Source organism: Clupea harengus, chromosome 25 (assembly GCF_900700415.2).
Source record: "Clupea harengus chromosome 25, Ch_v2.0.2, whole genome shotgun sequence".
Taxonomy (NCBI): domain Eukaryota; kingdom Metazoa; phylum Chordata; class Actinopteri; order Clupeiformes; family Clupeidae; genus Clupea; species Clupea harengus.
Window position 1 is genome coordinate 4,253,154 of NC_045176.1, and position 15,924 is coordinate 4,269,077.

At 41.9% G+C, this 15,924-nt stretch overlaps 1 long non-coding RNA gene across 1 annotated transcript; it reads right to left on the reverse strand.

Annotated features, from left to right (window-relative positions):
- Positions 1-6,895: 6,895 nt before the first annotated feature.
- Positions 6,896-9,896, reverse strand: LOC116219527. Its single transcript, XR_004163208.1, has 3 exons — positions 9,495-9,896; positions 9,061-9,095; positions 6,896-8,063 (listed from the first exon to the last, which is right to left on the reverse strand). It is a non-coding gene; the product is annotated as an uncharacterized LOC116219527 (long non-coding RNA).
- Positions 9,897-15,924: the final 6,028 nt, after the last annotated feature.

Sequence of the window (15,924 nt, forward strand, 5' to 3'; positions counted from 1 at the left end):
TTTTCTTACATCCGTCCTGGACCACAGAACCGCATAGTGCATAGCCAAGGAGGCTTGTGGAAAACACATGTATGTTGAAGATAACAGAACTAGTTGCCCAAAAAAACACACATAAAATAGTGGTAAACCCCTGCATACTGTTGCTTTAAATGTATGCTCTGGAATAAAGTTATGTTTTAGCATTTGACTACAAATTAAGTTACAAAATGTCTTCCTCTGTGGAAACAACCCAGGGACATTATCTTTGGACCTAGATGCACACAATAGTAAGACACCAACCTACCATTTAATTTACTTTGCACCACAAGCAGTCCACCACTCACACCTTCGCTGTAGGTATACTGATCCATGCCAGCGGGTGGCGGTGTAGCCTACTGTCTCTGACGTGTGCAAACGTGGCGTGTGCGAAGTTTTTCCGTGTACAGCGAGTTAAAGGCCCGTTAAAAAGCTGCAATAGGAAAGAAAAAGAAAACTCTAGCCTCCTGAATTATAATCGATTTACTTCGCTAGTATAACTGTGAGGTACTTGTAGGCTTACACACTAACAGTTTGCTTACGTTTGCCTACGCAAAAGACACATGTGGAAACTAAAATTACATTCTCTGACATCCGTGTTGCTGCTGACTAGACAAGATTTAGCGTGTTCCGAGTGTTCTTGTTTTTCGCGACAACACACCACATTACTAGGCTACTACAGGCTACTTTTATCTTTGTCAAACAATTCAAACTTTATTTTGACAAGAATGTAAAAAAGCGGGCTGGCGGGCTCAAGGCGGCAGGCGGGCCCTTCCCAACACCTCAAAACAAATGTCAATTTATTCAGCGATACATTACAATAGAGTAGCCTTCATGGTGTTTAAAGAAACGTGGCACTTTATGAATGTTTTTGCGAGGACCTACTGTTGGTATCATCTTCAAATTATTTGTATCGGTGGAATATGGTCATGTGAAGGAGAGATAGCACACCTATCGTTCCCACAAGATTGGAGCTGGAGATTAAATGTCTGAAGGGGTACGGGACTGTAAAAAGTTTGGGAACCACTGGTCTAGCACATGTAATTTGCTTTCAGTGCTATTGGACTTTGAATAAACACGTTTGGTGCTCATTCACCTAATGTAGGCTCTATTCACTGATTTTGTATCTTCTTTGGATAAAGATACAAACACATTGGTGCAAAAATGTGACACTGCAGTTTTTGTTTATACAGTTACATGTCCATTCATTTTGCACCCCACTCGTTTGCCAAACAATCATGGCCTGACCTCTTGACTTTTATGCATTTACAGAAGGTGCCGTGCACTTTAAGTCAGTTGAATAATGTCATGCCTGCCTGAAACTACAACCATTTATGTTCCAAACCTTACATCAATCTTTCTACTTCATCTATTCAAACAATTACAGTTCCAGATCCATGGATTCAAGTTTTTGAGCACATCCTGGGTTAGATTAAGTTCCCATATTTGGGCTAAAATAGACTGCATTCAAACCGCTCCTTAACTTGACTGCTGTATTTGTCTAAATACCACAGGTCCATATAGGGCTTTAATCACCACTCTGACCTCCTTAATGAGACATATAGGACTTTAATCACCACACTGACCTCCCTAATGAGACATATAGGACTTTAATCCCACACTGAACTCCCTAATGAGACATATAGGACTTTAATCCCACACTGACCTCACTAATGAGACATATAGGACTTTAATCCCACACTGAACTCCCTAATGAGACATATAGGACTTTAATCCCACACTGAACTCCCTAATGAGACGTATAGGACTTTAATCACCACACTGACCTCCCTAATGAGACATATAGGACTTTAATCCCACACTGAACTCCCTAATGAGACATATAGGACTTTAATCCCACACTGACCTCACTAATGAGACATATAGGACTTTAATCCCACACTGACCTCACTAATGAGACATATAGGACTTTAATCCCACACTGAACTCCCTAATGAGACATATAGGACTTTAATCCCACACTGACCTCACTAATGAGACATATAGGGCTTTAATCACCACACTGACCTACCCGATGACAAAGAGGAGAGAAGCAGGTGAGCGAGAACAGGAGAGCAAGCCTATTTTACTATTTTACATAAGAAATAGAAACAAGTGCAGGAATGTAACTACTGTGAGTGCAAGTAAAGTATAGTAGACGTGCAAGTTACTCCCGCCGTTTACCCGTACTCCATTGGAAATCTTCCTGCCTGCCTGACTGCCCACCATGCCTGCCCAACTCACCCTACCCCTATGTTGCACCCTGCTTGCCTGCCTGCCCAACTCACCCTACCCCTATGTTGCACCCTGCCTGCCTGCCTGCCTGCCTGCCCAACTCACCCTACCCCTATGTTGCACCCTGCCTGCCTGCCTGCCTGCCTGCCCAACTCACCCTACCCCTATGTGGGACCACCAGAAGGGCACACGCCCCCCTCAGGCAAATCAGACTTAAGCACCCTTAAACCCTAAAGCCCAGTGGCTTCAGGTGGGGGAGCGCGGCGTACGGACCCACCGTCCATGGTTAACCATATATAAAACTTAGCCCATGGTTAACCAGAAAAGACTTGGGCTTTGGGGTGAACGGACCCACCGTCCATGGTTAATCATATAGAAAACTATAGAAAACTCCAGAGGCAAGCCCCATACCCCCATTTAGTTTGTGTGAAAGAATTTACAAATCTTGCTGCACTGTGCGAACCTAACAACAATTAATAACTTACTCCTTTTTTGTGTGTTATTTACAGATGTTATTTGTTCCTTTCTTTCAGTAATGACACACCTTCAAGGGAAAATCAGTCACACGCATGTGAAGCCACCACATGTGCCTCTAGGGGGCAGAGAAGAGGTCTATTCAGGGAATTACCCACTCTATTTCTGTTTGTGTGTGAGTGTGTGTGTGAGTGTGCGTGTGCGTGTGCGTGCGTGTGTGTGCGTGCGTGCGTGCGTGCGTGCGTGCATGCGTGCGTGTGTGTGCTTGCGTGTTTGGTGGTGTGATGGAAATATTTAGTGAGTTCTGTGTCTGTTTGCATGTGTGTGTGTGTGTGTGTGTGTGTGCGCCTGCATGCTTTCCTGAGCAGGCCCCTGAGTATGAATGCAGACAACATGGCCGTGGGTAAGAGGGCCTGTCACAGTCACAGACAGACACACACACACACACACACACACACACACACACACACACACACACACACACACACACACACACCTCATGGGGTATCCACCAGGGCACCAATCTCAGCCCCGCCCTACCTCACACTAACTGCCCCAGCAGCATGATCTCATTTGTTGAGAGGACTGTATAAAAGTCAAATCTTCAAGTCAAATTAGTAATCTTCTCGTTTTTTGTGTCTTATCTAAAAAGAGATGTATTTTGTTCACTTTCCTTTGTTCATAATGACACACCTTCAAGGGAAAATATGTCACGTGCATGTGAAGCCACCACGTGCCTAAGAGGTCTTCTCGGGCAACCACCCACTCTAACCACAGACCTGCTGTGCCACTCAGCCTGCTACTTAAGCAAATCCCTTATGAGTTGCTTATGAGTCGGTTGTGTGATTGCAACCACCCACTCGAACCACAGACCTGCTGTGCTACATAAGCAACTCCTTTATGAATCAGATGAGTCGCGTGATCATGTAGCTAAACATATTAAGACAACACCCAAGGCTGTTACAGAGTAATCCTATCAAATAGCTACCCAAGTTACTCCTAGCACAGGTGCTGGCCCATTAGCAGATAGAGATGGGTTTATGGGGTTGCAAGACGTTTTTGGGGGGCTATTATTTTGTGTCAGCTACCTTACTGTAACACTGTAAAACTGACACAGGAAGGAAGGAAGTTCATGCAGTTTGTCTTGAGCGTCAGATGAGAGAACAGTCTTGAAATAAACAGACTGAAACACCGTGTGGTTATAAACCAAAAGGTCAACCCATTAATTTTTGCAGAGCTTGTATCTGCATGTCACATGCAAACACACAGGGCTGTAGTGGTAAAATTAGAGGTGGGTAAACTATGAATTTTGCGATCAGACAGACCTCGACGCGAAGCAACGCAACACAAAGCGTTGCGACTCTGTAAGGCTGTCCTGGCTATATTCCATTATATTATCAGTTAAAGTCATATTAAATCAATGACAGTGAATAAATGTGTTTGTAGTTTATTCAATTTCAAGAAAACAGTAAAGACAAGTATGTGTAGGCCTCACAACAATGAAGGGGGTGGTGGGGGAGACAAAAGAAAGGACCTCTATAGGACCTAAAAAAAATGTAAGGCCTCTGGAAACAGGCCCTGGGTGTTACAGCTGAGAAGTATAATATAAAAAGAAACCATGCTGCAATTAAACACTTCCCCTGTTCTTTAACCATTGGAGAAACCTCCAATGTCAACACAACACAACAACAAAATTGCTATATTAAGACGTACGGGCAAAATTCCAGAGGTGCGTAAACGGCGTTTACGTGCGTTTACCCTCCACTACAGCCCTGCAAACACAGAAATGAGATCGCAGTCGCAGATCCAAGACTGTGCATGAACAACAGAGTTTATTTTTCATTGTACACACTGGACAGACAGCCAGAGGAACATGCAGAACATTTTCGTGAATTTGACAAAAACTGTAACGGACTATAATCAAGGACTGCACCTTTAAGCTGTACAGTTCCCTTCCCAAAAATCTCCTCTGTCCTGGAGAGAGCTTTGTGTTGTGAATAGTTTAACATTAGATGCGCATGACCTTTTGAGCTTTGTATTGTGAATAGTTTAACATTAGATGTGCACGACTTTTTGAGCTTTGCTCTAGCATCAAAGCAAAACTATATTTAAAACCAAGAAAAGGGTGTAACACGAAGCAGTAAAGGATCAGAAACACACTGACCACTATTATCTCAGTTTCACTTGCACATCACACTTCCCTTTATCAGTGTCTGTTTTGCTGCTGTTGGTGTTCACAAGGCAGTCAGCTTACTAGGTCAAAAGACAAGTACTATACGGCTGCTTGAAGCTACACTGCACCCACTGTAAGGGGTCTGAAACTCCACTTTTCTATCATAGGGATACTCTGCATAGTATTTAATTAATTAAACACACTCAACAAAGTCAAGCTCCTTACATCATAAACCATATTCCTGTTTTCCAGGCATTGAAATATAAACACTAGACGTAGATTGTATTGTAGTGGCTTTGAGGATTCTAGAAGGCATGAGCATGCTGTGAATGGCATTAGAAACATAATAGGATCTGATGCCATCACCATGGAGACAAAGTCAATGATTTGTTTTATTTCAGGGTACAGCCTGCACTGGGAGCCACCCCAAGCATAAAATCAGGAAGTGACTGCCTGACAGTTTGAAAGGCATAGTATATACAAGTCAGGAAGTGTAGTCAGCATAAATCCATTGGTCATGGTACCGACAAAGATGAATAACATTTGCAAAAATGGTAACAATGATGACTCCGGGAACTAGTCTCAGAACAAGACAAGCAGTGTCTGTGTAGTTTACTTTATGACTGTCCCCGTCTGAGAACCAGCTGAGCCCTTGTGGCCTCACCCCGGGACAGGGGGATGCCTTTGGATGGGATAAGACAGCTAGAAGGAGCATTACTTCTTTTCTTGATAGGGGAATTATTTACGGCAGGAAGCAATTTTCTGAAGGTTACAGAGCACTGTATATTTCACAGGTGTCATTAACAGGAAAGCAGCAGTAAGTTAAACCTATAAAAACACAAATGACATTTAGAAACAAAACTCAAAACCTTTGCACCCATGAGGAGCACAGGATACAGTCCTTCAAAAGGAGGATGTGTTCTGGAGTGATGAGAGATTAGGGTTAAACTTTGAGTTTCATTCTGACACTGAACATCTTTGCATAACTACCATAACAGTTTGAAACTCATATGTAAAATATAGCCCACAATGAAAAGGAGGGGATATGTAACTGGATCCCAAAATGATATCTATGACGGGAGTGTTGTTCTAATAGGCGCCAATGGCCACAGGTCGTCCGGTAAGAACATAATGATCCGTGTAGAGGATGAACGTGAATAGGATGAACCATGGTTTCTACAGAAAATATATAAATAACAAGATATACAAATATGAACAATTATGTACAACAAGGATGAAAATACTTACTATACGAACTCCTGGCGGTGATGCTCTCCTCCAGCTTCTCTTGACCAACAACTGGACAGAGGTGGGTCTGGTTTAAATAGATAAGAGGCGGTAGCCTTGAAACCGGCTTGGGGGAACTAAAAACAGTCTGGTCATCCTCTGTGCACTTGCACCCCATGCGCTACTCACTTAACTCTGGGAACACTGGATTGGGTGATCTCTCTGTGTCCCCAAGTATCGTGCGTGGCCTGCACAACGGGGGTGCACAGCTGGGTACCGCTGGTAGCGGCAACCTTCTGAACACACAACCATGTTAGCTTCACACAAGAATGGTACTAGAACTGTAGAATGAAAACTTATGACCTAATGAGTCCAGTTAGTCATGTCCTTTTTGTGAACCCATTCCATACATTCTGAATATTTGATGCATAACAGCTCTACTGTCCATTTCAAAATTAGTTATTGTTGAAATACTGATTTTTAACATACATTTGTACATATACTATACAGCCTTAGACCGTCGCTGTAAAAAACAGGAGCATGATCCAAGATAGGTAAGTCTCTCTGTGTGCATTTGTTTACAGCTGTGCTTCATTCCAATGTTTCCCTCCACCTCTGGTCCCTGATCTGCATTCCCTGCATGTGGAGTCAGAAATCACTTAACAAGTGCTGCTTGCTCACATGTGTCTTCTCTCATCCACAAGGCCTGAATCTCTGCCATTCAGGACAATATGTATCAAATGTAACTGAATTACCACACTGAAACGGGCATTCGATAAAATTAATTTATTGACATATCTCCATTAACAAGTGTATCCCTTGATAACACTTAACACAGCCCCTGGCCTGAGCCCCCCTAGAGCAAGCACACATGCAGTGGTTGAAAGGAAAACTCCCTTTTAATAGGAGGAAACCTTGAGCAGAACCCAGCTCAACTGCCTGAGGCCAGTCTGGGAGAGTACAAGAAGGAGAGGGGAGGGATGACAGAAAATAATTAACAAATAAACAAACACATACACACACACAAAATTGTTTTCTCTTAAGGGTCTATAGGACGTTGTCATATAGAATATCTTATTGTATTACAATCTGCATTGCTTGTGTTTGTATTACAATCATTCTATTATAAAACAAGTCTGGTAACATGTAAAATGCATGCAATACAAGCATATAAAATGTGTAGATATTCTCATTTTGGGAACAAGACTGGTATCGTTGCACCAAAATGAGAATTAGCTTACATTGAAAAAGCATTTGTTTCCTTCAGGACATTTTGTCGCATAGAAACAAATCACTGGTGGTAGTGGAACTGAAGAAATCTGAAAACTTCAATATTAAAGCACTTTAAACAGTACATATTTGCTCACTTGTCTAAACCAGATCACATCACACCTCAGACCAGAAGACAACCATGATATTACTCACAATGACACAAGGGTCACTTCACCTCAGTGCATGAAATGTGTCCTGCTTCACTCTCTCAGAGTTGCCTGTGTTATTTGAAACCCATTCCATACATGCCAGACATTGGATGAATGAATATTAGTTTGCATTTCAGGACTAGCTAAGCTCCTTCAGCTCTTGAGCAGAATACAAACAAATGCATATTCAGTACAAAATCACAATACAAGAGACATTTGGACACACAGAAATATGTGCAATATATTTGTTCAGCAGAGATGTGTTCATCTGGCATTCTCATGTTTAGATTCTCAAGCCTTATAATACAGGGTATGTAAAGTATAAATATTTAACACCCTGTTTAGTCACCTCTGTCTTTTAAGAGATTGTACAAAAAACAAACTGGGTCTGTCTATGGCACTAATGAGTAGACGTGCTCAGGCTGTGGATTCTCCAGGTCTGTGTTGGGGCCGGTATGGGACTGGACCTTGGAGTAGATGGGGGAGGGACCATTCACTGGACTCAGGACCAGTACATTCTAGAGGAAGCAAGTAGAAACAGGAAATGGTCTATTAAGACAATGACACATAAAAAGGAACCCTTCCAACAAGCTTTTACAAAGGAACTAGACCAGTTTTTCAGGGTTTGTTTACAGAAATGACACCCACAATGTGTGAGGCGGCAGTGGTACAGGAGGTAGAGAAGTCGTCTAGTAATCAGAAGGTTGCTAGTTCGATTCCCTGTCGAAGCGTCCTTGAGCAAGACACTGAACCCCTAATTGCTCCTGATGTGCCGTGTGCCATCAGTGTAAATGTAAAATGTGTATACATCCTTGTAAGTTGCTTTGGATAAAAGTGTCTGCTAAATGACTAAATGTAAATGAGGCATTCCATGGTTCATTTTCACTCCTGCATTTTAGACACAAAAGTCAATTCACCAGCAACAACAACCGATTCGGGAGACGACAAACACCTGGCTGTATAATTTAGTTTGTCCCAGTATACAGGACATCTGCTTTTTACCACGGCAGAAAGCAGTTGTTTCACAAGTTATCTGACTTAGCAGCCTAGACCCCAGCCTGGCAGGGGTTTAGTATGAGCTCCATGCAGACACCCCTGTATGGGTCTTATTCATGACAGTGGAGAGGAGGTGATGTTGGGGATCAGGTGCTGAGGAAGGTATGGAGGATAAGAGATCAGTTGGGTTTACATTTACTAACGCAGAGGGGAAGCAGGAGGTGTTTAAGGCCAAGCATACCATGAAAGCAGGAGGTGTTTAAGGCCAAGCAAACCATGAAAGCAGGAGGTGATTAAGGCCAAGCATACCATGAAAGTAGGAGGTGTTTAAGGCCAAGCATACCATGAAGTCAATGTTTCATCTAAGCTCTTGTAGAGAGTATATTTATGTGGAAAAGGGCACGTGGGAGAACACAGACAAACAAAACCCAGACCAAAGGGAGCAACACCACACAATGACTTGTGTAATGAGTAACTGATCAATGTGGATTTTAAAAAGAGTGATAAAAACATACTTACCTCAACTGACTGATAAACGTTTGAAGAACGACCTGCTGTAAAATGATGGCCAGAATTAGTGAATAAATGCATGTCAGCACAAGACATCATTAGTAAGCAAACACTACAGAAGGGCAGGCTGCTGGAAATAAACAGTACTGGTGAGAGGGAGGAAACAGTGTGTGGTTTAACCATAAAAGGAGTTAGTGTGTGTGTCTCTCTCTCTCTCTCTCTTTCTCTCTCTCTCCCTCCCTCCCTCTCTCTCTCTCTGTCTGTCTCTCTCTCTCTCACTATATCTCTCTGTGTGTCTCTCTCTCTTTCTCTCTCTCTCTCTGCATTGATCATGCACATCAAAAAGAAATGTATCAAATATTTTCAAAAGATGAACCATTGGCTGTCAGATATTAGACCACTGAAAACAATGTGTTACTCAGATAACATATGCTGCATTGTACCTTGATTCTTTGAATGCTTTCGAAAACACAAAACTCCACCAACGAGGACGAGTAGTACTAGTCCTGAAGCAACAGTAACATAGATCCATATAGGGGTCTGCTTGTCACCAAGATTAAAGTGATGTTTCTTATGCTGTGTACTTTGGCACAGCGTCTCCAATTCCACTGTAGCATGATGCCAGCTGACTGGGTTGCTATGGTTGCAGATGATGACACCATCTTTAATAAAGATGGCAAGGCTGGAGGGTGCAGTCTGTTCCTCCTGTGTGCAGGTGCTGATGTCACAGGTGGAGGTTAGAGAGAGGTCACCAGCTCTACAGGTCACTGTCACATTACAGAGGTCACCACTGGATGAGACAGACTCCACAGTCAAGACAGGGGCTGTTACTTGCTCTGCAAACACACACACACACACACACACACACGCACACACACAGTGTTTAAGACACTCATAGCACACGCAGCAAACACCTAAGTGATTTGTTATGTTGAACAAAAAATTGTAATATAGCTCAACCACCATTTAATAGCTTAAACACATATCCCCCGTCAGCAGAGCAGAACCATCCCAGTGTTAGATTTCGGTGGATTTCATATATCAGACACAATGTAACTACATCTCAACAACCCCCACAAGTTAGTTTGCATAGCACCAGGCAAGAGCCATCAAGGTGGCTCCTGGCCTTTTGTCCATGTTGAGGAGCCATCAGACCTAGTTCCTGGCTTTTGTGTGTCTTGGAGCCAGAGACTTTAGGTGGCTTTTGTCTACAGCTATGACAGGATGGCTGAAGTAATGGTACCTGGTATGACAATATATGGCCCTCCAGCTAGACTTCCCCTTTGACCTCCAGACACACCCATCCCCTCCCCTACACACATATGTTAATTCTACAATATAAATGTTTGTACTCTCTGTAATGTATTAGAGGAAGAAGATCAACTTGTTACCAGAAGACGTGCCTCGTGCATGCTCGTGCTGTGTCGAACTGACCGTGGCTAGTGGCTGAATAAACACAATCTTTCGCTAAGTCGTCTTCCACAAGTCTGTTATTCTGAACAAGCTAACTTGAACCAAGCGTGGGCATCTGACGAATTCGCCGGAGAAAAACAGACCCTTTCACCAGGCACACTTTTGTCTTTCACATCAGTAGCGTTTGTGCAGTTGAATAACAAGCCAACCTACTTCATTTCTGGTCCACGGTAGCCTAGTTTGCAATGAAATGTCTAGAATATAAATATAAACTTCTGCGCAAGTGATGAGGTACACATATGAACAACATCAGTGAAATACACACTTAAATTCTTGCCTGGGTTGTTTATAGGGCTAACAGTGCAATTCTACGGAAGTTAATTTAAACATAAATGTATTCGTATGTGTACATGTAACAAAAGTATATAACAAAAAAATTCCCCATGCATTTTTTTTCACTCATAGAAGGTTGATAAGTTTACACCAGCTCTGAATCTCTAGTATAATAGCCACCGAATCACACCTTTATAGCTGAATTAGATTAGATTAGAAATTTTATTTTATTCACCTTAATAATCTCTGAAGTGCATGTAACATTGACTCTAATAAGTGGGATGTTTGCATGATGACTCACCAAGAACACTGAGCCTGTATTCAGAAACAGCAGCCTTCCTCCCGTCAGCATGTATCTCTCCTTTGTAGAGTCCGCTGTCATTCTTCCGCAGGTTTTTCAGCTCCAGAGAGAAGGTGGTGCGATCAAACTCTACTCTGCCCTTATAACGGTCTGGAATACTTAGCTTCCCAGATTGATTATAATTTGGATAATATCTAATAACATCACATCGTTGATTAAAATCCCAGACTACATTATCTATATGTGTTACTTTACTTATATTTGTTTGCCTCTGCATGATCAGGGTGACAGAGTTTCCCTCTAGAGCAAACACAGACTCTGGGGCACTGGCCACTGTGGAGACAGAATGGTAACAGTGTGCTATAAGTGTCCCAATGTGAGAGAGAGGGTTCAACTTTAGCAGTGTGAAATTAATTGCGAATACAACATTTTCATGAAGTCTGCACATTATAAACATATATAATTATTTAACTATTTATCATTTATATTTTATTGTATTCGAGTCACTGTGTCAGATCACTTTGAGTACCTTGATACGTACCTGTGTGAAAGATGGCAGCAAAGAGAGACAAAGTCCATTTTGGATCCATTTCTGTACCTTCAACAAGCCTCTTTCTCCCTGTCAAGACAAAGACAAACTGAGGAAGCCAGTGACAAGTAGGTAACTACAAATATGAGACAGGCGATAGGTCGCCCATAGGAACTAGCAGCACGTGTGACATGACGTTTCGATATGTCACACGTAGGGCCGGGCAAAATATGGAATTCATTCGAGGTTTATTTTCTGAATGATGTGAAAAATCTGGGTCGGTGCTTCCTCTGTTGTACCCCTAACGCCAGCACTTATTTTGAGTGAGCATAGAGTTACGATATTGACGTTGTCAGTAGACAAAGTTTCGTCCTGTCATGTCAGTCACTGAACAATTCTGTCGGTCTGTTTGAATGGATCCTTTCGTAGAGACGTTAGAGCCGTCGCCTGTTTTCAATGTTGTATCAGATTAATAGCCACCGAATCACACTTTTGGATGAAAGCGTCTACTAAATACCTGGCCTTTACATTTGTAATCGCTAGTGGCAAATAATGAAAAGTCACACTAAGACAAAGGTTACACATCACAAACACGCAAAACTGATGGTTTGTCCCTATGTGGACAAATATAGCCTAGGCTTACTGTCTAGTTAAACTCGACAGCTGTAAAACTAAACTGTAGGCCTGCCGACTTTGACAGTAGGCTACCTCTGTCGTCTGCACCTACGTCATTTGACTGTTTTGTTTTGCATGTGTTCCTGATGTGTCAATTGAGTGTGTTGTTGCAAATCAAATCTCATTCTATGAACATCATGAAACTGAGCTATGTCTGATTAATCTGGTAAATTGAGTCCACGAAAAAATTATAATACATTTTGACTAATTTTTCGTTTATTTCATCAACATCTTAGCTTATGTTAAGATTCAGCAATACAGTCCAAATAAATACAACCGTCGTTATGATGGTCCACAGTGGATATTTTGCTATGTAACATACTCATTAGTCTAGTTTTATGATATTGTATTTAGAATTACGGTGATTGTAACATCTTGTTGCCTATGTTAAGATGTAGCTACAGCCAAAACCAATACTGAAACTTTATAGTCTACTGTCTAAAGAGTGCCATTGCCACCTATTCACTTTTGTTGGTATTGCTGGTTGTGAAGACTAAACCTGTATGCAGGTTTAGTCTTCACAACCTAGATACTAGGGAACGGGCGTATAGTTTTAGTAAAGAAAACCATTTTTGAATCATGACGTGTCTTCAGTTCACGTAGACAGAAAAAACTGGATTAAAATCCTGAAAAAACGCATAGTCACATGCATGCTCTGTGAGAATGATGTGCTGGCAGTTATATCTAAATACAGATCAGAGCTCTGATGTCTTTGCCTTTTCTCAGCAGCCTATTCCTATATGTCCTTTTCAATGACAAAGCCTCATGCTAATTCTAGAGCTATAATACAAATAATTGAATCATTTACATTTCATGAATATGAATCAAATGACTTATGAATTATGAATCAAATTAATTATTTAAATAGTTTATAGTTCCACTCTGACGGAGCATCCCATGTAGTGCCCTGTAGTCGGTTATCAAGTTGGGGGCTGTTTTCTGATGTTTACAAAAGGGGAAGTATAACTCAGTACTGGGCTGGTTTCAATCATTCCGTGCCCCTAGTAAAACAAATTGGAAAAAATATGAAAACCCCCTCCGGAAAATCTGCCTCAATGGGAACGTAGCCTATTTAATTCGGTCTACATTTCTTGTCTTTAGCTGTCTTTATTTTCACTATTTCTTAAGAAAAAGGTGATTACTGGTTTATGGGTGGAATAAAGTGACAGATGACGACATGACATTTTTCAAACTTGCCAGAAGTGATTTTCCAAATAAGGGGAACATGTTTGGGGTCCCTGATAGATGAACACTGAAGAGGAGCCCACTACTGACACGCCCATATTAGGAAATAATAACCACTCAGGTCTCAGCAGGTCTCATGCAAATCTGATTGAAAAACGATTGCAACCTCCTCATTTTTATAAAAAATAAAAATAAAATACTGCTGTTGACATGATATGTGTGACAGAGCAGGTGGACACTCCTCTCCTCCTGGTCAATGGTTGTGGTGATCTGAAACACACAAGTCCATTCATCCCATATAATCACCTAAAAGTTGTTACGTTGTTGATATAAAGTAAACAGACTAACTCAGCCAGATGTTGCAGCCATCTTGTGGTAGTTTATTCAACAACAGCGTCTCTAGTGGCTTACACATTACCTGTATTTATACATATCATGACATCCCCTTTATTTTCCTTTTTTTTTTTTTTTTTTAACATTGTGACAAAATTGTCCATTGAGTTAAACAACTGCTCAAACATGAAAAAATGTCCTAGAACTCCTCGATGAATCTTCTTGGCTTTGAGACAATTCGTCCACTTGCTCTTTTAACAGGGAGACTTGAAAGCTCTGTAGGACTAGAATTACTTCTTCATGTTTTTTCTCTGTGCGGTCACGCACATCCTGTTGAGTCACATGTGGATTGTCAGTGTCCTTTAGTGTGTTATTCAGGTCCTTGGACTGCATCAGAAACTTTCTGTTTCTTCTATATACCTGTCCCTCAGGTGTCTGGACGACATATGATCTTGGCTGGTCAGAAAGTCCAGTTACCTGGGCTGAATTCCATAATCCTTCCAGCCATATTCTGACATTGTCGCCAACCTCAAGTTTCTGAAGTGCTCTGTTGTCTTGCTTCGAACAACTGTTGTACTGTACTTGTGACCATTTGGGGTTGCAGCATCTGTGATGTCGTCGGAAGTCTTGTTCTCATACGTCGACCCATCAACAGCTGGGCTGGTGACACTTCGATCTCCTCCAGAGGTGTACTCAGCAAAGACAGATACGGATCTTTTCCATCAGCTTTTGCTTTTTTAAGCATGAGTTTGACCGTCTGTACTCCTCTTTCTGCCATTCCATTAGACTGCGCATGGTAGGGGGTTGACGTTTTGTGAATGAACTCCCTCTCTTTTGCAAAGGCTTGGAAATCACGAGAGCTGAACTGTGGTCCGTTGTCTGAGATAACTGTTTCAGGAATTCCATGTCTGGCGAATTGTGACTTCATATGGGTGATGACTGTTGCACTTCATCAACTACGAGTAGATACTCCTGCTGGCCAAAGGTGAATAGGTCAACACCTATCTTCTACCAGGGTCTTTCTGGAACACTGTGTGGTTGTAATGGCTCTTTAGTCTGACGTTTCTGATGTGTCCTGCACACATCACAACTGTTCACCACTGTTCCAGGCCAAAAGAGTACTTCTCTTGCTCTCCGCCTGCAGCTTTCAATGCCCAAGTGATTTTCATGGATGCGCTTTAACATTTCTCCTCTCATTGCTGCCGGAACGATGAGTCGTTCTCCTTTGTACAGAACTCCATTCACAACTGAAATTTCTTCACTGAAGTTCCAATACGCTCGTATTTCTGGTGCAGCTTGGCTCTTTGTTTCTGGCCATCCATTTAGAACAGTCTCAATGAGTTTAGTCAGTGTCACATAATTTGTTGTTTCCTTTCTGAATTCCTCTAATTTCTTAAATTGGAGATCACCATGTGCACCTGAGCTTCAATTTCTTTATCCGGTGAGCTGGTCACTGGTAAGTAAGCTCTGGATAATGCATCTGCAATGTACATCTCCTTTAGCCGTTCTCGGCGTATTTATTTAACAGGCTTCTGACACATCAGTCTCACGGTCAGAGCTAACAGATGGCAAATCGGCCTTTATAGCCTGTACCCTAGCGCCACCCTGTGGTGTAACCATATATACATACCACAGTACAGCATTACATTACATATACATCTGAGTACATAATGAACATATCTCAACAGTTTCAAACTGTCTTGAGAAGATATGACCCAGGTATTTGATTTCCTCTAAGCCCACCTTGCATTTTTCTTTATTCAGCTTGAAATTCTTGTCTCTTGCTATCTCCAGCACTTGTCTCAATCTGCAGTCATGCAGCTCTTTTGTCTCACCCCAGATCAAGAGGTCATCTATGTATGTCTCAAAACCTTCGATTCCTTCAAACAGCTGTCTCACTGTCCTGTGGAACACTTCAGGAGCAGAATTAATTCCAAATGGAAGTCTGAGGAATCTATAGCGACCAAAAGGAGTGTTGAATGTACTGAGGCGAGTGCTAGCTTTGTCTAGTTTGAGTTGCCAAAACCCTGAGCTGCAAGTTATTTCCTCAACCGTTGGTAGCTGGTAGTGTTCCCTCATTACTGCTGTGTTAAGATCACGTGGA